The sequence below is a fragment of the Pinus tabuliformis genome, chromosome 4_2 (genome assembly GCF_031772625.1).
Source record: "Pinus tabuliformis cultivar Carrire ecotype Pingquan chromosome 4_2, CPIR1, whole genome shotgun sequence".
Taxonomy (NCBI): domain Eukaryota; kingdom Viridiplantae; phylum Streptophyta; class Pinopsida; order Pinales; family Pinaceae; genus Pinus; species Pinus tabuliformis.
The window spans coordinates 160,889,629-160,915,993 of NC_142304.1; the positions used below are offsets into that span (position 1 = coordinate 160,889,629).

Here is a 26,365-nt window from a genome sequence, read left to right on the forward strand (position 1 = left end):
TGGATTACAAATAGATAATGTATAAATAAGTATAATTCTTGAAGGATGCCAAATGTTGTTGGCCAACTTAAGGAGAATGATCCATATGATTATGCAATTCTATTAACTTACAATCCTAATATCCCACAAGCACCATGTCACTCCTGCGTATAATTTCCATTTAATTTTCAAATGGTAGAACTTCACAATAGGAGCAATTCCCATCCTGCACAGTATGTCATTATCATGTCTTTCCGTTATCAACATCAATGAAACTCAAATTCAAATTCCACAGATTCAAACAAAGAGAAATAGTGGAGAATGTCCTTAAAGAGGGCCTTAAATTACATTCAATATTAATATTCTCTAACTGTTGGATTGATCAAATTAATGATTCAAGGCCCCTGGCCATTTATCATAACATCCCTAATTTCCCATCCAAATATCACATTAATCTCCTTCAATATGATACCCTATTGGGCCAGCAAATTTATCAATCAATGACCACTATGGAAACATAGTTGTTTCAGGTATGGACAATTATGTAGAAAATCCTATAGATTCACAAGCTCATGCAATGTAGTAAAGAACATGACGAGAATATACTTCTACTTTCATTTAGCAAAAGCTAATAGATAGATGAAAACAATAATTGACAAGAGGAAGATAATCAAATACACATAACACAATAAATATCTGGGGAAAGCCATAGCTCAAACCCCCACTATATGTATTGCATATATTAGAAATATTAGATGATAATACAATGCTTGTTCTCAAAAGAACAATCCCAACACTTAGTAAAATCAATCTCCATCTCACAAGCAAACTCTTGGCTGACACTTAGCCAATTTTGAAGTTCTCCAAGTCCCCATTTCTTTGTGCAATTACTATGGCTGATTAGCCCATATTAGTGGGAAACCAGTGCATCCAAAACTACGCAATCCCTTCAAGGTTCAATTCTTGATTACATGCATAATCTATACAACTTAGTAAATCATACAACTGATAGTACATTGTTCCTGTACTCTAGTCTCAACTGGGTCTTTCTTAGAATCGACATGCATGAGTTTCTAATGAGGGAATCTTCAGTTAACTCGAGTAGCACTAGTTAATGCATTAGTGCACCAACTGATTGTTAATTCAATATTAGCTCCTTAAACAGTTTGGAACTAATTTAATTGAACTTAACTAAGTAAAGTGAGTTATCTAATTACAACTCACAATTAACTCAACCTGGACCCCCACAATATAGGGAGAACATATACATGACTTCAGAAAGACTTCCAACTCAAAATTCATAAGCTAATTAAGTTAATTAACGTTAATCAACTATTTACAAGTTGCTATGAGAATAGAATTCTATTTTAATTCTCAGTTTAATTCAAGGGCAAATTAAACTTTCTCAACACTCCCTCTCAACAAGAAAGGGATTATCAACTACCCCAATCCTGTCTCTGTGAAACTCAAATTTACATCTTGACAATGCATTTTTCAAAATGCTAGCATCTTTCTCCTCCATGGGAATTTACTCTAACAACATAATCCACCTCAATACACAATCTATAAGATGATGATAATGGTTATCAATATGGTTGGACCGATCATGAAAAACTGGATTTTCAGAGAGTTTGATACAACTCTGATTATCGCAGTAAATCATAGTTGTATCCATTTATTGACCAAAAAAACCAACCAGGATCTTCCTCATCTAGATGGCCTCACATGTTGCTTAACTCGCAGCCATGTACTCTACCTCTACCAAACTGAGTGCAATCTATCTTTATTTCCTGTTGTACCAAGAAACTATCGTTGACCAAATAATGAAGATCCTTCCTGATGTTCTCTTCCTATCTGTTATAGACATTTTTGTGCCTTACAGCTCTAAGCATGAAATTTCCATAATCCAAGGGATCCAAAGTCCCTAAAAGTTTTGTTCCTGCCCCTAAAGGAAAAAGGTCAACCAATGACAGCTTCTCCCAGAAGTTCTCCACCAGAAACTGCTCAAAACTAGTCAAATCAGGATCAATTCAGAAGCTCCACTAGCTGCCTGCGTTGCAAAGCACCCAAATACACTGGCTAGGTGCATTGCAACGCACTTGAATGCACTACCCAGGTGCGTTGAGCGAGAAATGACAAGTGGCAGAGTCATTCAACGAGGTGGAGAGACAATGGAAGCTTTCAGAATCTTCTCCAATGACACTTGCCTCACTGAATTCGACCAGTGATGAGTAAGAGGCTCTCAGTCTCCAAGTGGAAGCAAGAACTGACAGAGAGAAGCCACAAGTCAAAACATAAGCTGACTCATCCTCTCTGCTTACATCTATATATGGATCCCTCATCCCAGAGATCCAGAGGCTGGAATTTTGTACTTTGCAGAGAATTGCTGTTGGTTTGAGATTGAGATTAGTGCATTGGGCGATTTATGCTTTGTTGGAGGTGAGGAAGGGATTCCTTTGCTGGGAGGTAGATGCTAGATCGGGACTCACTTGGTTGTATCTCCTCTTGGACTTTCTTATCATATCAATAAAACTATTTGAGTTTCTCCTACATGCTGTGTATCAATGATGTTTTGTTATATTTGCATGTTTAGCTTAATCTGATCCTAAGCTTTTTATGAATGTAAATCTATATCTTCGTGTAGTTTCTCTCTTCTGTGATCTTGCAGGAATTTGGTGAAGCTGGGCCGGTAAGGGAGCAGGGAGCTGGGAGCTATTGAAGAGAGGAGCGATTGGATCAACAAACTAGCGCAAGACACAGGTTAGTTTATCCTTCCTCTTCGTTTACATTTCATAAAGAAGAATACTCAAGTAGTTTTCCTTGTTTGTTGCTAAGGCACTGTCACACCTTAGAGTGGGATAGGGGCGTTCTGAATAGATACTTTTCCCAACAACAAATTGGCGACTCCACTGGGGATCGTATCTAGTTAGTTTATTTGTGTTTCTATTGTTGTTCTTCTCATAAACTTAGGAGTGGCGAATCGAACTGCATTTGCCATTTACAAATGCAAAGTAGAGATCTGCTACTCTAGTCCATTCACTGGGCCTGTTTATGATCTGAACAGCTGATCCAAAAATGCTCTAACTGCCCTTTGTGATAGCTCTTAGTCCTCCTTTAAATCATCCCTCTAATTGTACCTTACTGATAGCTTTTATCCAGCCAAAAACCATAGATTAAACTGCAAACCGTGACCCAGAACCCAGAGAAGATTCTCGTTTCTGCTTCAGCGCAGGCTCTGTGAAGAGGTTCTTCATTTCAACACAGGTCTCGAGAGGGCTACCTGCGTTGTAATTCAGTTTCTCTGTGCAACAGGTGCGCTGATCAGCCTTTGCCCTGTGCAGCTGTGGTTCTTTGCTTCATTTTGTTCAGTTTTATCTCTGATTTTTGCAGCCTGTTATCAGTGTGTGTACCTATCTGAAAACCCCTTTTCTCTACCTTAATTCCACCTCAGTTGTATAAAAGAAACTGTATTTGTTTTTGTGTATTTGTTACATCATTTGCAGTTTCCCATTACAAAAGTAAACTAGTCACACTGTCGCCCTTAGATTTAGACTTGTCGTAAGTGTCGTTTTGATCTTAGGAGTAAATTTGTTTGCTGTTGACAGTTGATTGCGCTTTTACTTTTGTCTTTTGGTTTGAATTTTTGAATTTCTAGTGTCGAAACAAGTGTTTACTTCAAAATCATAAAGTGTCGTAATCTTCTTTTTGATTTTGAAAAGAAGCTTGTTTGTGTTTTTCACTTGAAATCGAATTCAAGTTTGTACAACAACTTTCTTTTTAGGCATCAATATTAAGAAAGTGAAAAAAAAATACATGCACAAGTGCATTTGCATTTTGACAGTTTGTATGGTTTGATTTAGGAAAAGTGCATTTACAGTGTGCTCTATGCTCTTTGAGAAAAGATTGTGTCTTTCTTTTCCCCTTGTAGCTAGGATTTTCATTGTTGAAGAGAGATAAAAGCTTGCTTATCATCTTTAGACTGCATTTAGGAATTGTATCTACATCTCGTGGTGATCCAAAAAGGCAAACTTCTAAGAAAGATCAACCTAAAATAAATTGAATGAACTTAACAACGCTTTGTAACTTAACGCACAACATAGTGGTCTAGGCTAGAGACGTGTTCCGACGTCGTAAAGCCTGGTAACTGTTGTCCTCACTATTGGTTGGGTGATTCCTCCACTGTGAGACAATAAGTGCCAGTACAGATTGTGCTCCCACGTACCGTCGAGTATATATTTGGAGACCCCTATAGGCATAAAACCTTTATCCATAGGAAGCCGTGTCGGCCGCCCTACTGATCGCAATGCACTGAACACAGCATTCGGGAAGATTGACCGCCCGTACCTTAAAAAGTATTCTGCGGTTTTGCGATTGGTTTGGCACACCATCTACCTAGAACTCCAGAGTAGTCCCTTTCATTCCTTTTTAGACTCCTTAACAGAAAAGGTCCATCTGAGCACTTGTCACTTCAGGCTCATTAAAAATCGAAGGAGACTAGAGTCATCTTTTGTTTTTTCTCGACTCTTTAAAATTGAAAAAACAAGTTGTGTCAAAGTGTCTAAAATTCATTTACTTCAGAAACATACTTCCCCTTTGTTTTAGTTGATCAAGTAATCCGCGATCGTGGAAGAAAGTTAATCGAAATCGCTAGAAAATCTTTTGGATAGACTAGATATGTCTGAACAACCGTCGACATCTAGGACTGTGTCGTCCGACACAGCAGTGGCACAGCCTCCTACTGCTACTCCAACGATGTTCAATGGTATACCATCTGTCCCGGCAAGTTATCAACAACAAGCCGGAGTCCCATCAGGGACTGCTTCGACGACATGGTTAGTTCCTATTTCTTCATCCGGATTATCATCTGGTATTTCTTATGTTGAAACTCAACAAATTGATCCAATGTGTCTTCAAAGGCCAATCTACCCTTTAAGTACTGGATTGCCACCATATGGAGGGTAGTATGCCTTTTCATTGTTCCCTCCCAGAGAACAACCATATGAGAGTTTACAACAAAGTTCAGGTCAAACTAGAATTACATCCAGCGGTTGGGTACCAATACTGCCTCAGCAACCAAGGGTTGTATATTCAATGCAACCAGTCCACCCTGTGTCGAATACTCCCACTATACCTACTATGGTGACTGCATCGCAAGTACAAGCGTTACCTGTTGTATGTCAACCCCAAGTTTCTTAGGTTGCAATACAACAGCCTCTTGTCTCAACGACTCAATCGCAACCTCAGGTTAGTGCCTCCTTATCTGGAGCGACTCAGGCTCAAACAAGTACTATGACTCCCCATCTTGGTCAATCATCCAGTATTGGACAACAGCAAATGGTCCAACAACCAGGGTTGGTTCAATCTCAACAACCGCCATTCCAACAATCATATCAAGGACCTGAGCAACAAGTCTTTGTAAGTAATGGGCAACCACATTTCCAAAGCGGTTATCAACAACCATATTATAGTCAGGGAAATTTTTAAGAACCTCCCCTAAATTTATAAATATAATAAATGGGCGAATCTCCATGGTATATAGGAAAAATGAAAGGCGATTTTATCAATAATATAATATGTATATATAATTTTTTGGCGAATCTCTCACCAAGCATGACGAATATTTTACTCAATAAATAATAAAACTTTGTAAAGTCCTAGTGAATCTTAGCATAGGCTACATGCTGGTTTAATTCCCCCATTTAAATAGGCTACATTCCAGGTGAATACCATGGGTCAATACCATGTGCCATTTTGGTGAATACCATGGGTCAATACCATGTGCCATTTTTATTTTTATTAATTCTAATATTAGGGTTAATAATGGTTTTTTGCATGGTATTAATAACGATCTAGTCCATGGTATTTGTCCATTTTTATTTTTATTAATTCTAATATTAGGGTTAATAATGGTTTTTTGCATGGTATTAATAACGATCTAGTCCATGGTATTTGTCCCATAGTATTTTGGCCATAGGTTTCACCTAAATATAACCCATTTTTTGAGTGTTCATAAATATAAGGTGACTTATGAAGTAAATATAAAAAATGTTTTATTTGTTTACCATACCTCTTGTTGATTTATATTTTTATTAATTTACCATACCTCTTTTACAAATATGGTATTTGGCCCATAGGATTCACTTAAATAAAACCTCTTTCTTGAGCCTTCATAAATACAACGAGGGTTATGGACTAAATATAAAAAGAGGTTTTATTTATTTACGATACGTCTAGTTTATTTATATTTTTATTTATTTACCATACCTTTTGAGTAAGTATAAAAAGACGTTTTATTTATTTACCATACCTCCACTTTACTTATATTTTTATTTGTTTACACCCTTACATGTATATAAGGTGACTTATGGAGTAAATATAAAAAATGTTTTATTTATTTACCATACCTCTCATTTATTTATATTTTTATTAATTTACCATACCTCTTTTATAAATATGGTATTTGGCCCATAGGATTCACTTAAATAAAACCTATTCTTGAAAATGGGTGAATGGATTCATTTAAATAAAACCTATTCTTGAAAATGGGCGAATGGAAGGTTGTAAGTCCTAATTTCAAGGGCTAAATTTACCTTTTTTACCCTCTCCCTTAAAATAAGGTGGGCTATTTGAGGTGATTTGTAAAAATGTACTATGATACAAAATATTCGCCCACTAAAAATTTAAAACCCCTAAATTTCGCCAAAGGGCGAACATTCGCCCCTAAAATTATCCTTGATTATAGTGGTTATGCCCATCAACCTTGTCAAAGTTGCCAACATCAAATACATTATGCTGGTATGCAAAGACCCATTGCTCAGGCGATTCCAGCTTATCCTGGGTATGCTTCGCCTAACCTGAATCAACAGTTGCCCTTTGTAGCAACTCTAAAATTACCAGATCTAAACCGGCTAACGAATGATCCAATTGCTTATGCCCCTTGGTGGCCAGCGATTCCGCATAAACTTCCGTCAGATATTCCTAAATTTAATGGAAATCCGGGTGAAGATCCGTCGAATCATGTGATGACATTTCATCTGTGGTGTTCATCAAACACCCTAAACGATGATTCGATTAGGCTTCGCCTTTTTCAAAGGACGTTAACTGGTCCGGCAGCAAAATGGTATATCGAATTGCCTAGAGCTTCATTCGACAACTTCAGTACCCTAGCCACAACCTTCTTAACCCATTTTCAGTTACCGATAACGTACGAAACGAGAACCGAACTTCTTACCAACTTCAAACAAACGACGGCCACTCACATATCTGATCATATACATGAATGGCGACGTCGTCGTAGAATGGTGAAAACGTATGTTCCTGATCAGCTCTTAGCTGAATGGTTTATTAAGTCATTACTGCCTTCCATCACAGAATATGTGGCAAAAGGGGGAGTCGTCACAGAAGAGCAAGTTATTGCTCGTGCACAATATTTGGACTTGATTTACACTCAGTCCAGCACGCTCTACGATAAAATACCTGACGCCCCTAGACCGGAATTCTCAGTTCCTCCTCCTCCTAAATCAAACAATGACTCTCATGCCATCGATGGCGTGATTGGAGCGACAGACACGAAATCGACAAAGGCTACATCTAAAAAGGCCTGTAAGGTTTCTAGTCAAAATGCAAATGAGGAACTTCTTGCCTCGGAATTAAATGTCGTGTCGACTGACAAGGACAAACAACTGAAGCAACCAGGGGGCAAGAAGAAAAAGAAAGGGAGAAAAAGGAAGCAGGATGAGTCATCTCCTGAAAAGCCTTCTACAAACCCTTCTGGGCAAAGGAAACCCCCTGCGGGGTGCCATATATGCGACGAGGATCATCGGACAAGAGATTGTCCACATAAAGCTGAAGTTAAGAAACTCTTTAAGAGTCCAAAAAACTCAGCAATATTGACTGATCCATTTCCAAGCCCGGGAACCAAACTGGTTGCTAATCAAAATGCTTCTCGATCCCAAGTGCTTATGTTGTCTATCTCAAAGCAGCAAAATGATGCTTTGGCAAGGAATAAATATTACGGGAATCCACAGGTGTCGAATAACAATCCTAATGAACAACCTAGTAGTTCGACAACAAATTTGACCAAAGTTGTGCCACCCATCATTCCTGAACAAATGATAAAGTCGCCAAAGGGAGTAGTGCACAAATCGACATTTAATCCTCGTGCAAAAATAGCACAGAATTATAATATAATAGAGGACCTGGCCCAATCGCTGTCCGCTATGTCGACACTTGAGGTACCGCAAAATTGCCTCTCCCAAGAGCAAGCTTTATTATGAGCAATAGGTGGGATTGACCCAATGGATTCCAATCTTGTGGCCTTTAATCATAAAGGATATGACCCTCAGTTACCAGCTCAACTAGCTTTCCTTATTCAAGTGAAAGCCCTCAGCAAAACTGTTCATCGAACAATTATTGATGAGGGGGCATCTACATGTATTATGTCGATGAGTTGCTGGAAAACTTTAGGATCTCCAACCTTGTCGCGGTCTGCGACGACGTTAAAAGCATTCGACGGAAGGACATATACCCCATATGGTATCCTAAATAACTTGAAAGTTGAACTAGGAGGAAAAACAGTAGAAATAGATGTTGAAGTCATAGATGGGAATCTTGATTACAACATCCTACTAGGAAGACCATGGATATATGCCATGGCAGCTGTTGTGTCGACCTATTTCAGAAAGATTGCATTTCCCTCTCAAGGAGGGATTACAATCGTTGATCAGCAAAACTTCCTCCCCAATGGTTCTCAAGTTACTGGAAGCATTCCAATGATCCATGGAAGCAATCATTCGCTCCAAAATATCGGAGTAGGTCTCCTAAAAGACCCTGCCTTAATGGGTACTTTTGCCCTACCGCCTCCGAGTAATCTGGCGGAATTGGGCACAGTGGAATATGAAATCTTCTATATCTGATGGATTTGGAATCCGAGGATGGTTCTTATCTCGTGTCAACCTCGTTAAAAAATGAAACAAGGAGTCATGAGGATAGTTCTTTTACTGTTTCAACCTCATTAAAAAATGAAACAAATCCCCTTTTCAAATCTCAAAGGTAAACCTTCATTCCAACCACCGAGTTGAATGCAATGAAGCTTGGGGGGCATGCACCTCGTTTTGCGTTATTATGCTGGGGGCATACAAACTTAATCGAGCAGTTTTAGCACATAGTTCATGCTCGTTAAAAAATAAACATAAGACCGAGCAAGTGTTTCAATCCGCGTTTAAGCTCGTTAAAAAATGAACTATCCTCCGGTAAATAACCACCGTGAATGTAACATTATCAGCCATTAAAGCCTTGGTCGTGTTTGCACCGTCACCTCCACTTTTCACCTCCACTTTTCCATTGGCCGATCATTCACCTCCATTCAATTGTTTACCCATTTTGAGGAACAGCTGCGAAGAGTGATTTCACTAGCCATCCTTGTGACACTGCCGTGATTGGAAAATTCCAACCCCTACCTGGAATCAGTTGCTACCCGTTTTATCACTCGTTCCTCAAAAGACGAGTCTTCTTTAAGCTCTTTTCATCTAACTCGTAAAATATGAAAATATTGCTGAGTTTTGGCCTTCCAGCTCGTTAAAGCGACCGGGAGTGCTATCCCTCCTCTAGATTTTAATCTTTTTGGACCTGAGGGATTATTGCACAAAAAGATCGAGCGCTTGTTTTGTTCGGCTCGTTAAAACTATCGAAAATTCATCCCTTCTGTATTGTTTTATACTTTTTCAGACTCAAGGGATTAGATGACGAAAAAGGAACTCCGGAGTTAACTTTACGTACCTTTTCAGACTCTCTAAAAATGAAAAGGACCGAGTTATATTTGTCGTTAGACTCGTTAAAAAGATTAATAGCGACAAACTTGTCTTTAGACGAGAACGAGTTTCACTATCGCTAGGCTCGTTAAAACATAGCGATGGGTTTGCCCGAAGGGAAAATTATAGAACAAGCATACGTGATCCTCCTCAAGCTTGACAAAAATAAAGAGGTACTGGTCAGCAATGACTGGGGAAAAATTGGGAAGAAACTCAAAGAACCTTTATTGGTAGCAAGTCGCTCTTGAACATGACACTTCCACTCCGTGCCTAAGTCGGGTTGGGTTGTTTCATTCACCGGTCACATCACCATGGTCTCGCCATACCATCCACCTTTGGGGTAAATGCTACCAATCCATCATATAAGTGTCGCCGATATGTTCAAGAGAAGTCATCCAGAGAATTCACCCGTGTCGCATCCACTGTCATACATTATACTTCATTCTTTCATGACCGCCACTCTAAACCATATATCATCAGATCGTTTTCACCTCCATCAAAATCGTTTGCTCCGTTCCGTGTCATTGATGTGGGATTCATTAAGGCCCTCCTTTGACGGATCGCTTCTTGTCGACATCAGCTCATTATCCAAGAAGTTGATCAAGGAACACCCCCTTCAGTACTTTGAAGCTTGCATGCCTCAATGGCAAGTTTCTCACTTCTCGCGACAGGTATACATCAATGACCTTCGACCGAAAGATTTTGCGTGGTGTTTGACGCCAAATCCTTTATTCACACCAAGTGAATTGTACTGCAGTACCTTGAGGGTCATTATCATTATCGTTGATTCCTCTCGCGCTTGTTAACAATTTACATCATTGACTGGTAATCAAGCGATGTCTTTCCATGTTCGACTCCAAAACATTTCTCACATGGATCGACTTGTACTTAGAGTGAAGATCGGACGAGATTGAAGACCCCGGATCTAGTTTCATCCATCTGGGCTGCGATATATATTCAGGAAAAATAAAGACATTGACATGTACAACATTGCATAACAGATAATCATCCTACCAAAAGGATGATGATTTCATCAGAATCATCGGTCTACCATCAGACGATTGTTTGTGCTATGTACATAAAAATGAATTTATAAAGTTGAGCATGGGAATGCCCGCCTCAGCTAGATCATGAAAACAGTATGAAAAATAATGTATTGTATTGTATCTTATTACAGGTCTCCTCCCAGCATTGAAAGAACTTCGGATCCTCCTAATAAAGCATTTCACCCGATAAACGGCCTCATACTTTAGGGGGCAACTGTTATAGACATTTTTGTGCCTTACAGCTCTAAGCATGAAATTTCCATAATCCAAGGGATCCAAAGTCCCTAAAAGTGTTTTTCGTGCCCCTAAAGGAACAAGGTCAACCAATGACAGCTTCTCCCAGAAGTTCTCCACCAGAAACTGCTCGAAACTAGTCAAATCAGGTTCAATTCAGAAGCTCCACTAGCTGCCTGCGTTGCAAAGCACCCAAATAAACTAGCTAGGTGCGTTGCAATGCACTTGAATGCACTACCCAGGTGCGTTGAGCAGGAAATGACAAGTGGCAGAGTCATTCAACGAGGTGGAGAGACAATGGAAGCTTCCAGAATCTTCTCCAATGACACTTGCCTCACTGAATTCGACCAATGATGAGTAAGAGGCTCTTAGTCTCCAAGTGGAAGCAAGAACTGACAGAGAGAAGCCACAAGTCAAAACATAAGCTGACTCATCCTCTCTACTTACATCTATATATGGATCCCTCATCCCAGAGATCCAAAGGCTGGAATTTTGTACTTTACAGAGAATTGTTGTTGGTTTGAGATTGAGATTAGTGCATGGGGTGATTTATGCTTTGTTGGAGGTGAGGAAGGGATTCCTTTGCTGGGAGGTAGATGCTGGATCAGGACTCACTTGGTTGTATCTCCTCTTGGACTTTCTTATCATATCAATAAAACTATTTGAGTTTCTCCTACATGTTGTGTATCAATGATGTTTTGTTATATTTGCATGTTTAGCTTAATCTGATCCTAAGCTTTTTATGAATGTAAATCTATATCTTCGTGTAGTTTCTCTCTTCTGTGATCTTGCAAGAATTTGTTGAAGCTGGGCTGATAAGGGAGCAGGGAGCTGGGAGCTATTGAAGAGAGGAGCGATTGGATCAACAAACTAGCGCAAGACACAGGTTAGTTTATCCTTCCTCTTCGTTTACATTTCATAAAGAAGAATACTCAAGTAGTTTTCCTTGTTTGTTGCTAAGGCACTGTCACACCTTAGAGTGGCATAGGGGCGTTCTGAATAGATACTTTTCCCAACAACAAAATCGGATGGACTCCCTACCCAATATGCATCAGTGAAACCTTAAAGCTTCACTCCCTTTATCTGTATGTACCATAATCCATACTAAGAAGTATCCCCGAGGTATCTCAACACATGCTTTGTTGCCTTCCAATATAGCTTGGTAGGCCTAATCATCACTTGACTAAGCTATTTAACTGCATAGCATATATCCAGTTGTGTGTTCACCAAGTACATGAGTGAACCCACAAGATTCTTGTAAACACTAGCTTCCAGTACTCCCCCTGAAGTAGCATCCTCCTTCCTCCTGTTACCTACCACAAGAGTCTCCATGGGTTTGCTACTCCCCATGCGGAATCTCTTGAGTGTCTCATTGGCATACTTTCCCTAAGATGCAAACAACTCATCTCCCTGCCATACCTCCATGCCAAGAAAGTAATGCATGAGCCCCATTTCCTTCATCTCAAACTCTCTTGCAAGGTCCTCCTTTCAAGATTTGATCAGCTGATCATCACCTATAAGTATGAGATCATTAACATAAAGTACAATGATCAAAAACTTACCTTCCACTACTATGTGGTACAGGTTCACATCCGCTTCACTCTTCATGAAGCCCAACCCATTGAAGTAGCTATCTATCCTATTGTACCAAGCACAGGGTGCTTTCTTAAGCCCATACAACGCTCTCTTGAGCTGGCAAACATGTGACTCATGGTCAAAGGTTTCAAAACCTTCAGGTTGCTCTATGTACACCTCTTCCTCAATCATGCCATTAAGGAATGTTGTCTTCAAATCCATCTGATGCATCTTCCAACCCATCTGTGCTGATAGTGCTAATATAGATCTGATTGACAAGTACCTTGCAACTGGAGCAAAGGTCTCATCATAGTCAATCCCCTATACATGTGAAAATCCATGGGCCACAGATCTAGCATTATTCTTCTCCACACTACCATATGTAGCTTTCTTTACCTTGTAAAGCCAATGAGAGCTCACCACTGACCTGTCCTCTAGTCTCGGGACCACATCCCAAACACTGTTGCAAACTATGGATTCATACTCCTCCACCATGACATTAACCCAAAGCGGCTGCTGCACTGCTTCCTTAAAGGAAGTTGGCTCTATTACAACACATATGCCCGTAAGAGCCATGTATCTAGTGTACCTCTTAGGTGACCTCCTCTGCCTACACTGAGAAGTGGGTGCTCTTACATTCTCCCGTGCATCATCCAACAATCTATCAACCTCTCTGGTGTGCTTTCTTCCCTCTCTGGAAGACTCTACCTGAGTGGATGTCTCCACTCCCGGATCCTCTGCATGTGGATGCTCCACATAAATCTAAGTCTCCTAAACCTTAGGAGCTAAAATCTCCTCATCCACATGTAGCTAAAGCTCCATTTCAAGGGAAACTCATATGGCCTTATCCTCATCGAATCTGGCATCCATGAGAACCACTGTCATTTGACTAGTCCGTAAGTACACCCGATAGTTGTGAGGTGTATCATTGTACCCCATAAATATCCCCAACTCTTTTTTCACCTCAAGCTTCTTCCATGCATCTTTGTTCACATGGAAATATACCGATGACCCAAAAATCCTGAAGTGACCAACATCTGGCCTCTTACCGGAATAAGCCTCCTCTGGTGTCTTCATCTCAAGTGTCCGATGTGGGCTATGGTTCTAAACATAAACCGTTTTGTTGCATGCCTTAGCCCACAAGTGTAGTGGTAGGCCTTGATCATGCAACTTTTACCTCACTACCCCTACTATGCTTATGTTCTTCCTCTTGGCCACCCCATTCCATTGAAGTTTATGGGGTGTCATCAACTCCCATTTAACCCCTTGTCCTACACATAATTTCTTTAACTTGTTTGAGACATACTCACGATTGTTATCAATTCGTAGATATTTAACCTTCTTGCTTGACTCTTTCTCCACCAATGATTTAAACTCACAAAACTTTGCGAAATTTTGATCCTTTTTCTGCATGAAAAATATCCAGAATTTACAAGAATAGTCATCAAAAAATATACCGTAATACCTATGTTTGGCCATGGATGTGGTCAAGAATGGTCCACACACATCTAAATGGAATCTCTCTAGAATATACTCTTCTCGACTGTCTCTGTCTCCAAAGGAAGATTTGGTGTATTTTCCCAAAGTACACCCCTTGCGCGTATCAACTTGCTCAAACGTACCTTTGGGAAGACCAATAGATATTTGCTGCAATATCATCAAAGCACCATGATGCAAGTGGCCCAATCGCCTATGCCACAACTCGCCAATGTCTTAAATCTGCATCCTTTTTTCTTTTGAGCTCAAAGAATCACACTCCTCTACCAACAACTTATAGAGATTCTTCACCCGATTCCCTATCTTCTTTACTTGACCTGTGGCTATGTGTCGAAGGAACGCCTTTCCTTTCAAAAAGATCACATCATAGCCTCTATCCTCAAGCATGGCAACGAATACCAAGTTCTTCTTCAGCCCGAGCACATACATAACATTCTTCAAGGTGTGTTGAGCCCCATTTTCCCTCTGAAAAAGAAATCGTGCCCAATCTAGTAACATTATACTTCCCGTCGTCACCCATCTCGATATACATCTAGAGATCTTTCTCCTCCAGGTCACTGAATAAGTCTTTATCACCAACCATGTGAAATGGAGCTCCATAGTATATTTACCATACACTTGCCATCATTGATGACACCATGCATGCAATGAGGGAAAATTCCAATTCAAATTGAGAGGCCAAAGCCTCCTCCTCAGGACTTATTCTTGGACTTCTTGAGTGTAAAATTCGTAGAAAATTGGCCCAACTCATGACAATGAAAGCGCTTAATGTTCATCATGTATTTCTTCTTACCTCCATGATAAGAATTTGATTTGGAATGGAAAGTTTTCCCTTCCCCTTCTTTGCCTTAATCGTTAAGGCACAATTCTCTTCATCATCAGTCTTTGTTGAAGATCCATCCTTGGTGTTCCTCCTAATCCCCTCTTGCATCAAATCTGACCACATTCTTTCCCAATCTAGAAACTTCTCCCAACCATTGACAGATTTCTCATAACTATGCCAAATATTTGGGAGTCCTAGAAGAGAAATACTCACCATATCTTCCTCGACAACCTTGATTCCAACACTTCCAAGTTCATCACGACATTGAGTGAACTTGGTCAATTATTTGTAAATAGTCTTGCCTTTTTCCATTTTGATCTTTCGAAGTTTTTCCTTCAGTGTCAATTTCCTTTGGTCACTGTTGTTTTGATACAAGTCCGTTAGTGTTTTCCACATAGCATATGGAGTTTCCTTTCCATGGAGACTCAAGACAATGTGGTCTCGAACTCCCTTAAGGATTATCTGCCTCATCTTCGCCGAACACTTCTTCCATTCGGCCAAGTTCTGTGCATCTGATGCTGCTAGCTTAGGGACTTCTTGATCAATGAATTCCTTCAACCCATTATCTTCTAGCACAACCTCCATTATGTCCCTCCAGGTTATAAAATTTGAGTTTCCTTCCGAGGCATACTCGAGCCGCAAACCGTAGAACGCCATCTGCCGATCCTGAAGTATGAAATGAAAATTTGAATTTCACCTGTAACACTTAACTCAAAACTTCGAAATCTCCTCTAGTATATTGTTCTCATCTCTAATACCATGTAGAAAATCTTGTAGATTCACAAGCTCATGCAATGTACTAAAGCATAGGACAAGAATCTACTTCTACTTTCATTCAACGGAAGCCAATAGATCCATGAAAACAATATTCGACAAAAGGAAAATAATCATATTCACATAACACAATAAATATTTAGGGAAAGCCACAAATCAAAACTCCACTATCTGTATTTCATATATCAGAAATCTAAGATGATAATACAATGCTTGTTCTCACAAGAACAATCCTAGCACTCAGTAAAATCAATCTCCAGTTCATAAGCAAACTCTTGGCCAACACTTAGCCAATTCTGTAGCTCTCCAAGTTCCTATTTCCTTGCACAATTCCTATGGTTGATTAGCCCATATTAATGGGAAACGAGTGCATCAAAAAATGCACAATCCCTTCAAGGTTCAGTTCCTGATACATGCATGATCTATACAAGTCAGTAAATCATACAACTGATAGTACAATGTCCCTGCACTCTAGTCTCAACTGGATCTTTCTCAAAATTGACTTGCATGAGTTTCCGATGAGGGAATCTTTAGTTAACTAGAGTAGCACTAATTAATTCACTAGTGCGCCAACTGACTGTTAACTCACTATTAGTTCCTAAAACAGTTTGGAACTAATTTAACTAAAATTAACTCAGTAAACTGAGTTATCTAATTACAACTCACAATTAACTCATCCTGGACCCCTATAATATATGGAGAACATATCATGACTTCATAAAGACTTCCAACTCAAAATTCCTAAGCTAATTAAGTTAATTAAACCTAATTAACTGTTTACAAGTTGTTATGAGAATATAATTAGATTTTAATTCTCATTTTAGTTCAAGGACAAATTAAATTGGAATTTCTTGTTTCCATTTCTCTACAAATTATGCATAATTGTTAAAGCAACAAAGTACCCAAGGGCTATGAATTTATTAACATGGCTAAATTATTTCAATTTCTTTTTGTCACAACAATGTTTCATATTGGAATATCTAAGCCCTTGTGTTTGTCCCATATATAGGCGAATAAGAGAACGACACTATGATAAATCCCGAAAATCCCTGTGTCTAAATTTGAGAGTTAGGATTTCTAGTCTCTAACAATTAATGGTAAGTGATATCAAGGCACAATTAATGTCTAGGGTTTCAAAATCAAGACTAGGTCTCCAACTCTAGTGAGCCCAAAGGATGTTGTTGGAAATAACACTGAGAGGGAGGTGAATCAGTAATTTTTTCTTTTCTCAAACAGATTTATATACGCTACTTATGTAAACTGAAATAGGGCATACATGCAACTATTATTAGAGAAACCAGTGTACACCTATAAAACTTGTGATTTAGATAATTTATCATGTGTTGATTGTTAACGAGTGCATTAGTAACTTATTAAAAAGAGCAGTAAAAACAAAATAAACCATAACACATAAGCAACGCACATGAACAACAAGATTTATGGTGGAAACCCAATGTGGGTGAAAACCACTTGCTGTTGTTGTCTCTGTCTTCTTTTAATAATAAGAAAATCTGTTTACAATCTTGTACTAGTGCAAACTCATACCAGTACAAAGGCACCCACCTGCAGAAGGCTACAACCTTGTCTCGTTTTCCAGCTTCTATTGGAAAGGAGATGCAACCCCCTAGCTCTTGTACTAGCCAATGTGATTACTAGTATGTAGGCACCAACCTATATAAGATGACGACCTTCTCTCTTCCTCCAGGGACCACATTTCATAAATTTTCAGACTGGATGCTCCTAGTACACAACAACACACATGAAGGCCTCGTTTCATCAAATTTTCATACTGGGCCCTTCAGGAACTTTGAAACTCAAACTGCATCAACTAGCAATCAGTTAATCTGAACAATCATATCACTATCACTAGAAAGGTATTGTAATATTCCTAATTAGCTATGGCTAATTGGAATATTCGACTTTGCTCTATTTTGCCTATTATAGTTATTTTTAAATAAAAAGGTGAAGGGGGACATAACTCACCTTTAGAATAAAGTCACTTCCTAGGTAGCACAACATTGTGACTTAAGAGGAGCCAAGGGGGGAAGGCCAAAGGACCACGCAGAGATGAGGGTCCACGCAGACACTTAGAACTGCGCAGTTGGATAGGTGGCTTGGGCTTTAGGGTTTTGGAGAAGGGGCAATGCTGTAAAGGAGAGAAGAGATCCCTCATTTGGATCATTCTGGTTATGAGCATTTTTGATAGTCATTTCGACTTAGAGCAAGCTGGGTGTTTAGCTAGTCTGCAACACTGTTTAGTGCATTGAGTGTCTCTGTTCGAAGATCTCACCCTTAGCCCCGGGGGACTTCGAGTGCTTGCTCGGGCAAGGTATTTCCATTGGAATTTTAGCAGTAGATTCATCAGCATTTCAGCAGTAGTGTCATCAGAATTTTAGCAGCAGTTTCATCAGCGTCTTTGAGGAACTGTGCATAACCCCAAGGGGGTGATTTTCGGGGGTCAGCCATTTCAGAAAAGCTTTCTGGGTTTTTCTGGGTTTTTTGAGTAGAGTTCGATTCCAGAGTTTCATCCTTTTCTGAGGAGAGGAGTAGCCCCAAATCCGCATTCGATTTACAGCAGCAGCAACAGCACAACAATCTCCCAATAGCTGGGACATAGATTAGTGTGGGGCCATTCCAGGAAAGATTTCTGGGTTTTTCTGGGTTTCTTGAGTAGAGCCCGAATCTAGAGTTTCAGCTTTTTCCGAGGAGGGGAGCAGCCCCAAATCATCATTTGTTTTCTAGCAACAACAGCCGCACAACAGCAACATCCACGCAGAGAGGCCATTCTTGTCATTCTGAGAGTATTTCTTCACTTACCTTGTGCAAGTTGAGGTGCCATCTGCCTAATCACCTCTTGTACTAATTTATTTCTCATTATAATAAAATGGCTTAGCATTTCTCGCTACATTTCTTGTGTATCTGTTTATGGTTTATTTGATATATATAGTATTATCATTGTTACTTGTATCTCTATGAGCATTCTCAGCTATTATACCACTTGTGTGTTTCTATTATACTCTTAGACAGAGTCTGGAAAGGGCCAGGTAGCCTCCAGATCTCGTCCTCTTTTTAGAGGCGACATATTTGGTAAATGCCCTCCGAGTCCATCTCTGGTTGGAGTTTGCTTGTCTTTGGGGTATATTCCTAATATGGGATATTACAGTGGTATCAGAGCATAGATCTGACTCAGCCTGTGGAGCTATCAATCTATGACACCGGGGGAAAAACCCTATATCTGTTACAGAGGTCAAAGATACAGAGATACTGGACGTAGGTTGGAGAATACCTACGGAGAGGGAGATTGTGTTCCTATGGTAGATGCAGAATAGAGAGAGCCAGTAGTGAACGCAGAGAAGATGGTAGACGAGGACGGGAAGAGATTTGCAGATATGCTCCTCAAATCAGTGTAGGATCTGTCGAGACAGATTGAGGTGATGGGGCAGACATTCACAGCAGTAGAGGCTAGACAGTGTGAGAACCCACGAGTTTTTCAGATTGGTGAGGGATCAGGTGCATCCCACCACTTACCAGAGCAGTGTGATACTACGCAGCAGGTGGCCTCACATGCCCCTACATGCTCTACCATGCCGACTTTCTTAGGAGCAAACACGGGGGTCGTAGCCCAGCAGGAGGCAGAGGTCGGACATATGGGCAATTATTTTGCAGAGTACCAGGCCTATGGGCAGGAGTTCAGGGAAGCCCTCTCATTCAAAGATATTGTTCAGCTCCAACAGATAGTAGACCCCGCGACCATCACAGAGGGTACCGACATTACCATGATGGTGACACCCACTGTGCATCGAGTAGATTCCACTTGCCTATGTTTGATGGCTCATCAAACAGTTCGGTAAAGTCTTGGGTGGAGAAGCTGGACATTTATTTCCAACTTAACCAGATGTCGGAGACAAAGGTCATCAAGGTGGCAACATTGCATTTGGATGGTGAGGCCCAGGATTGGTGGTTTCATGGGATGGTTACACTGGGGCACTCCATAGTGATGACATATGCCAAGTTTACCAGGAGACTGATGGAGCGATTGATCAGAGGGATCCAGAGCAACATTTTGTTGAGTTGACGAGGCTCAAATAGACAGGGAGCCCAGAGACCTACATTGCATATTTCTTGAGGGTCTCCATGATGGTGGCAGACCTATCCATGGCACGAAGGGTCTATATGTATGTTGAGGGGTTAGCAGAGCCACTTCGGGGTTTAGTGTGATCCACTAGACCAGCCACACTCCAGGACGCTATCAGCAGGACCCAGGACTTACAGGATGTCTCACCCAAGCGCCGAACACCTTACCCCTAGAGACAGACTTTCTAGTCTAAGGGGAAGGATGTGAGGATTCCACCTCCATAGGGGAATCCAGGACGAGTACAGCTTGACGATGATGCTAGGAGGGAGCTGAAGAAGAAGTGGTTGTGCTTCACTTATCAAGAGCCATGGGCACCAGGACATAGATGTGCTGCTGGTAAAGCACATTTTATTGAGGTCTTCTCCGAGAGCAATGGAGAGGAGGATGACTAGGATGATGTGGAGGCAGGAGATAGCCATGTCGTACAGGGTCCTTTGCCACCACCACTGCCAGCAATAGGAGGTGCATCTTTTGCACCCACCGGAGGGACCCTTGCAGCATTGCAAGGAGTTCCCAAGTATCTGACGCTACGTGTACGGGGAACAGTACGTGGCTAGAGAGTATCAATTTTGGTTGACAGTGGGGCGACCCACAACTTCATCAATGCCCAGATGGTTGAGCGGAGAGGTATATAGACAGAGAGCTTCGATGGGTTTTCGGTATTGGTCCTAGGAGATCAGACCATGACATGTGCTCGTTATGTTCCAGAGCTTTCAGTTACGATGGGCACCTACACATTGACTGACCACTTTTTCGTGGTCGATATTCTGGACACCAACATGATATTGGGTGTTCAGTGGCTTATTACTCTAAGAAAGGTCACGATGGATTAGAAGACCCTAGAGATGGAGTGGGATGATGAGAAGACAGGGAGGCATGAGAAGATACGGGGATAGCACACATATCCACCTCAGACTGTGTCAGCTCATCGGATGGAGGTAGTTTTCTGGAAGGGAGACATAGAGTGGGCAATGGCGCTGCGTGCATCAGAGGTACGGACTACAGGGCAGACGATACATCCAGAGATCTAGTCCATCCTTGATCAGTATGCCATAGTGTTTGGAGAGATTCCACCAGGAAAGCCACCGGACCGGGGGTTCGAGCACACTATCGAGCTTGAGCAGGGCATCCAGGCAGTGATCACCACCCCCTATAGGCACCCCAAGGCCTATCGGGACAAGATTGAGCAGGCTATCTAGGAAATGCTAGCCATCATGCATGCATTGGCTAAGTACCGACAGTATCTGGTGGGTAACAGGTTCAGGGTGAGGACTGATCACAACAACCTAAGGTTCTTTTTGTAGTAGAAGTAGTTACAGGAGAGGCAACAGAAGTGGATCAGCAAGATCCAAGCATATGACTTTGACATTGAGTATGTCAAGGGCAAGAACAACGTGGTCGCAGATGCCATTTCACGTAGACCAGCCACGTTGTCTCTTATGAGCTTTGACACAAACTGGAGGACTCGAATTTTAGTAGAGTACTACAAGGACAGGTTTGCATGTGAGATTCTGGATGGGCAGGTGGCAGATGACAGGTACAGGGTGATTGATGAGATCATCTACTACAGGGACCAGATCTTCTTGATTGAGGGATCTCAGCTCAAGAAGAAGATACTTCAGGCGTGACATGACTCACCATTGGTAGGACATCAAGGGTTTACCAAAACTTACAGGGCCATCAAGGAGAGGTTCTCATGGAAGGGCCTCAAGGAGGATGTACTCCAACATATCTGGGAGTGTGATGTTTGCCAGAGGAACAAGGGAAAGATGAGCCATCCCGTTGGTTTATTGCAACCTCTTTCCATTCTGGAGGGGAAATGGGAGAGCATTTTTATGGACTTCATCACAGGGTTGCCCATGGTACAGGGCAAGGGTTGTATCTTTGTCGTCGTTGACCGACTAACAAAGTACGCCCATTTCTTTGCCACATTTGCACACTACACAGCAACACAGGTGGCCGAGCTATTCTTCAAAGAGGTTTTCAGGCTACATGGTCTTCCTAAGACCATCATCAGTGACAAGGACAGTCATTTCTTGGGCGGGTTTTGGCAGGAGCTTTTTCGGCTAGTGGGGACAGAGTTGACATCGAGTACCAGTTACCACCCACAGACAGACGGACAGATAGAGATAGTTAACAAGTGGCTGGAGGGCTACTTGCGTAACTATGTCAGTGGGCAGCAGAGGGCATGGCTGAAGTGACCGCATCTCGGGGAGTACTACTACAACACTACACATCACATGTCCATTAGCATGTCACCATTCTATGCTTTGTATGGATATCATCCTTTATCTTTTGCTGACGTGATGTTTGGTGCTAGCAAGGCTCCAAGAGCCAAGATTTGGATCCAAGAGAGTCAGGATATTCTCCGAGCTCTCAAGGATAACATGGCTATAGCACAGAACCAGCAAAAGTTGTATGCTGACTGGGGTCGGGTGGAGAGACAGTTTGAGGTAGGAGACTTGGTCTATCTATGATTACAGCCATACTGACTGTTGTCACTAAAGCAGAAGGGGGCTAAAAAGCTCAAGCCTTGCTTTTACGGGTCATACAGGGTGATACACAGGATTTGACAGGTAGCATATGAGTTGGAGCTGCCCCAAGGCAGCAAGATTCATAACATTTTCCATGTGTCATGCCTGAAGAAGGCATTGGGGCAGCATGTGATAGTGACAGATGAGCTACCACCCACGCATGATGAAGGACATTTGGTGTTACAGCCAGAGGCTATTATTGATACCAGGGAGAGGCAGCTGCGGAGCAGAATGATCCGGGAATTCTTGGTGAGGTGGAAGAATTTACCGGATGAGGATGCCACTTGGGAGAGTGAGAACATTTTACAACATCCATCACTTCAGTTGCTTGAGGACAAGCAACATTTTGCCAGGGGAGACTGTAATATTCCTAATTAGTTATGGCTAATTGGAATATTCGATTTTGCCTATTATAGTTATTTTTAAATAAAAAGGTGAAGGGGGACATAACTCACCTTTAGAATAAAGTCACTTCCTAGGTAGCACAATTTTGTGACTTAAGAGGAGCCAAGGGGGGAAGGCTAAAGGACCACGGAGAGATGGGGGTCCACGCAGACACTTGGAATTGTGCAGTTGGATAGGTGGCTTGGGATTTAGGGTTTTGGAGAAGGGCCAATGCTATAAAGGAGAGAGGAGCTCCCTCATTTGGATCATTCTGGTTATGAGAAATTTTGATAGTCATTTTGACTTAGAGCATGCTGGCTGTTTAGCTAGTCTACAACACTGTTTAGTGCATTGAGTGTCTCTGTTCGGAAATCTCACCCTTAGCCCCAGGGGACTTCGAGTGCCTGCTCGGGCAAGGTATTTCCATTGGCATTCTAGTAGTAGATTCATCATCATTTCAGCAGTGGTTTCATCAACATTTTAGCAGCAGTTTCATCAGCGTCTTTGAGGAACTGCGCAAAACCCCAAGGGGGTGATTTTCGGGGGTCGGCCATTTCAGAAAAGCTTTCTGGGTTTTCTGGGTTTCTTGAGTAGAGTCTAATTCCAGAGCTTCGGCCTTTTCTGAGGAGGGGAGCAACCCCAAATCCTCATTCAATTTCTAGAAGCAACAATAGCATGTCAGTCTCCCAGCAGCTAGGACGCAGATCAGTGTGAGGCCATTCCAAGAAATCTTTCTGGGTTTTTCTGGGTTTTTTGAGTAGAGCCCGAATCCAGAGTTTCAGATTTTTCCGAGGAGGGGATTAGCCCCAAATCATCATTTGTTTTCTAGCAGCAACAGCCGCACAACAACAACATCCATGTAGAGAGGCCATTCTTGTCATTCTGAGATTATTTCTTCACTTGCCTTGTGCAAGTCGAGGTGCCATCTGCCTAATCACCTCTTGTACTCATTTATTGCTCAGTATAATAAAATGGTTTAGCATTTCTCGCTACATTTCTTGTGTATCTGTTTATGGTTTATTTGATATATATAGCATCATTGTTACTTGTATCTCTGTGAGCATTCTCGGCTATTATACCACTTGTGTGTTTCTATTATACTCTTATATAGAGTCTGGAAATGGCTAGGTAGCCTCCGGATCTCGTCCTCTTTTTAGAGGCGACATATCTGGTAAATGCCCTCCCAGTCCATCTCTAGTTGGAGTTTGCTTGTGTTTGGGGTATATTCCTGATATGGGATATTACAGCTATGTTGAACCCAGAAACTTGCATCATCATTCAGAACCAGCTACAACCTCAAAAATCATGCATCAGAATGTATATGCTACTTTACTGAACCCAACCTGCATGTATATGCTACTTCCTATAATCAAACCTGCGTATACCTTAAAGACTACTGAAACATAAAATTTATGAATCAAGTCTGTACCAACTAGCAGTATGCTAACCATCTACTATCTATTTACAAAGCTTTACACAGGTAGTAGCAAAGATCACCCTTCTCACTTATTCAATCAATCAATTAGATACCAAACTCCTTATGCATTCAGTTTTACATTCATATCTAAGAATACTTCATTGACAGATAACAGTAAAACAACAAAATTGATCAGATAGATCAGTCAGATCTGAAGAAGAGGCTTTTATTTTGTATACGCTATTTTGAAGAGTAGAACCTATGTGTACACGCACTTTTGTAGAGACAAACCAGCGTACAGATCTGTAAATATTAACTCATAACTTCGCTACACTTCCAGACTTCAGAAAAACCCAGATCACGACATTTAAAGAATAAAACAAGTGTACATAATCAGATCTAGCCCAACCAATATCAGATCATTCAATAATAAGTCATTTCAGGTCTCATGATCCTGATCCAACATTGAATTCATGGTGCACAAAGTATTTCATATCAAATCACAAACATATCCCTTGCAACATAAAATATACTTCAGATAGAAGTATTCCTTAGAAACCCATATGCTTTCACACTTGGCCTTATGATCTTCTCCTCCTTATATAGCTTTAGGCCCTTTGTCAATACCTTGGACCAAAAACACGTAGGACCAATACCTTGGACCAAATACCTAGGGTCAATACCTCGGACCAAATACCTTGGACCCAAAATACCTTGGACCAAAACCTTGGTTTTCCAGCATGTACGCTCTTTTCCTCCTGTGGGAGTGCGTGTATATGTATATGCTCTTTTTGTTCTGTCAACCAGTGTGTATACGCTATTTTGACTAAGTGGACCTGCGTATACTTCTTAAACTACTTTTCATTAGCCTTTTTCTTTACCTTCTTTATTCTGGTTAGTAGCCCTTAGTTCCATATTCCTGTTCTTCTATACCACTCCCATGTTACCTCTGAATATACATGTTGTACTATGAGTTGTCCTTTACCAAAACTGAATTGACCTATGAGTGAGCTTCCATCAAGAACAACACTTGTATCATAATGAAAAAAATTTCCCCCTTTGGACTTGATGGCAACCATGAAGGTGTTAATTACTACAAGCTATAGAAACTGTTAGAGATAACATGCAACACCAAAATAATCTCCCCCTTTGACATCAAGGGAAAAAGGTAGACCAAGCAACTTTCCTCCTTTGATATACATTATGTTGTCCATGCTCCCCCTGAGTACATGCCGAGTCTGCAGAGATATGATTCAAAGGAATAACATGACTCTATAACTCAACTAAGTGAGTATGACCTCCTTATGACCAATGACTCATACATACATCAATCACCCAACCAAGTGGGGATATACCAAACATTTATAGATGACAGAAATACAACAAATATTACATCATCCATCCCATGCAAAGTGGGGGTACAAATTACATCATTTGTCCGATAGGACTCATTCAAATATATAAGAAGCCATATCACACCCTAGAACTTTACATGATTTAAACAAAAAATGATATAAATATCTGAAGCCATAGCTAAACTCAGCAACCATAATGCCAACAATGCAGAATTCATGTGAAGGCTAATTCTCCCCTTGAACCTGTGCTACCTGGGCATTGTCAAAAAGTCATTCATCAAGGCATTTTTATCAGCCAGACAAAAATCAATGAGCAAAGAATATCATCAGATTGTAATCATCAACATTAGGCAGAGCACCCATATCAGAGTTTGACCCACTGTTTTTCTATTAGAAAAAACAAATATGCTCCTTCAGCCACAGAAACTCGTGTGTATATGTGACTAAACTTCATGAAACCCTCATATAATAAACTTCCTCTAAAAAACTAGATTTAACAGCAGGATGATGCAATGACTACTCCCAGATTTTGTCTGAGATATTCAAATGTTTCTTTGGGCAATGGTTTAGTGAATATATCAGCAACCTATTCTTTGGAGGGAACATACTCGAATTTGACCTTTGTTTGATCACTTGTTCTCGTAGAAAATGGTTCTTGATGGGTATGTACTTGGTCTTAGAGTGCATGACTGGATTTTTTGAAATACTGATGGCACTTGTATTATCACATAGAATGGAGATGGGTGGAGTACATGTGATCTGAATGTCTTTCAATGTTTGCATCATCCAAAATAGTTGTGTGC

The 26,365-nt window shown here is 40.8% G+C and overlaps 1 pseudogene; it reads right to left on the reverse strand.

The window, feature by feature from the left end:
• Positions 1-223: 223 nt before the first annotated feature.
• The window catches only part of LOC149168684 (uncharacterized), a 37,619-nt pseudogene continuing 11,477 nt past the window's right edge, over positions 224-26,365 (reverse strand).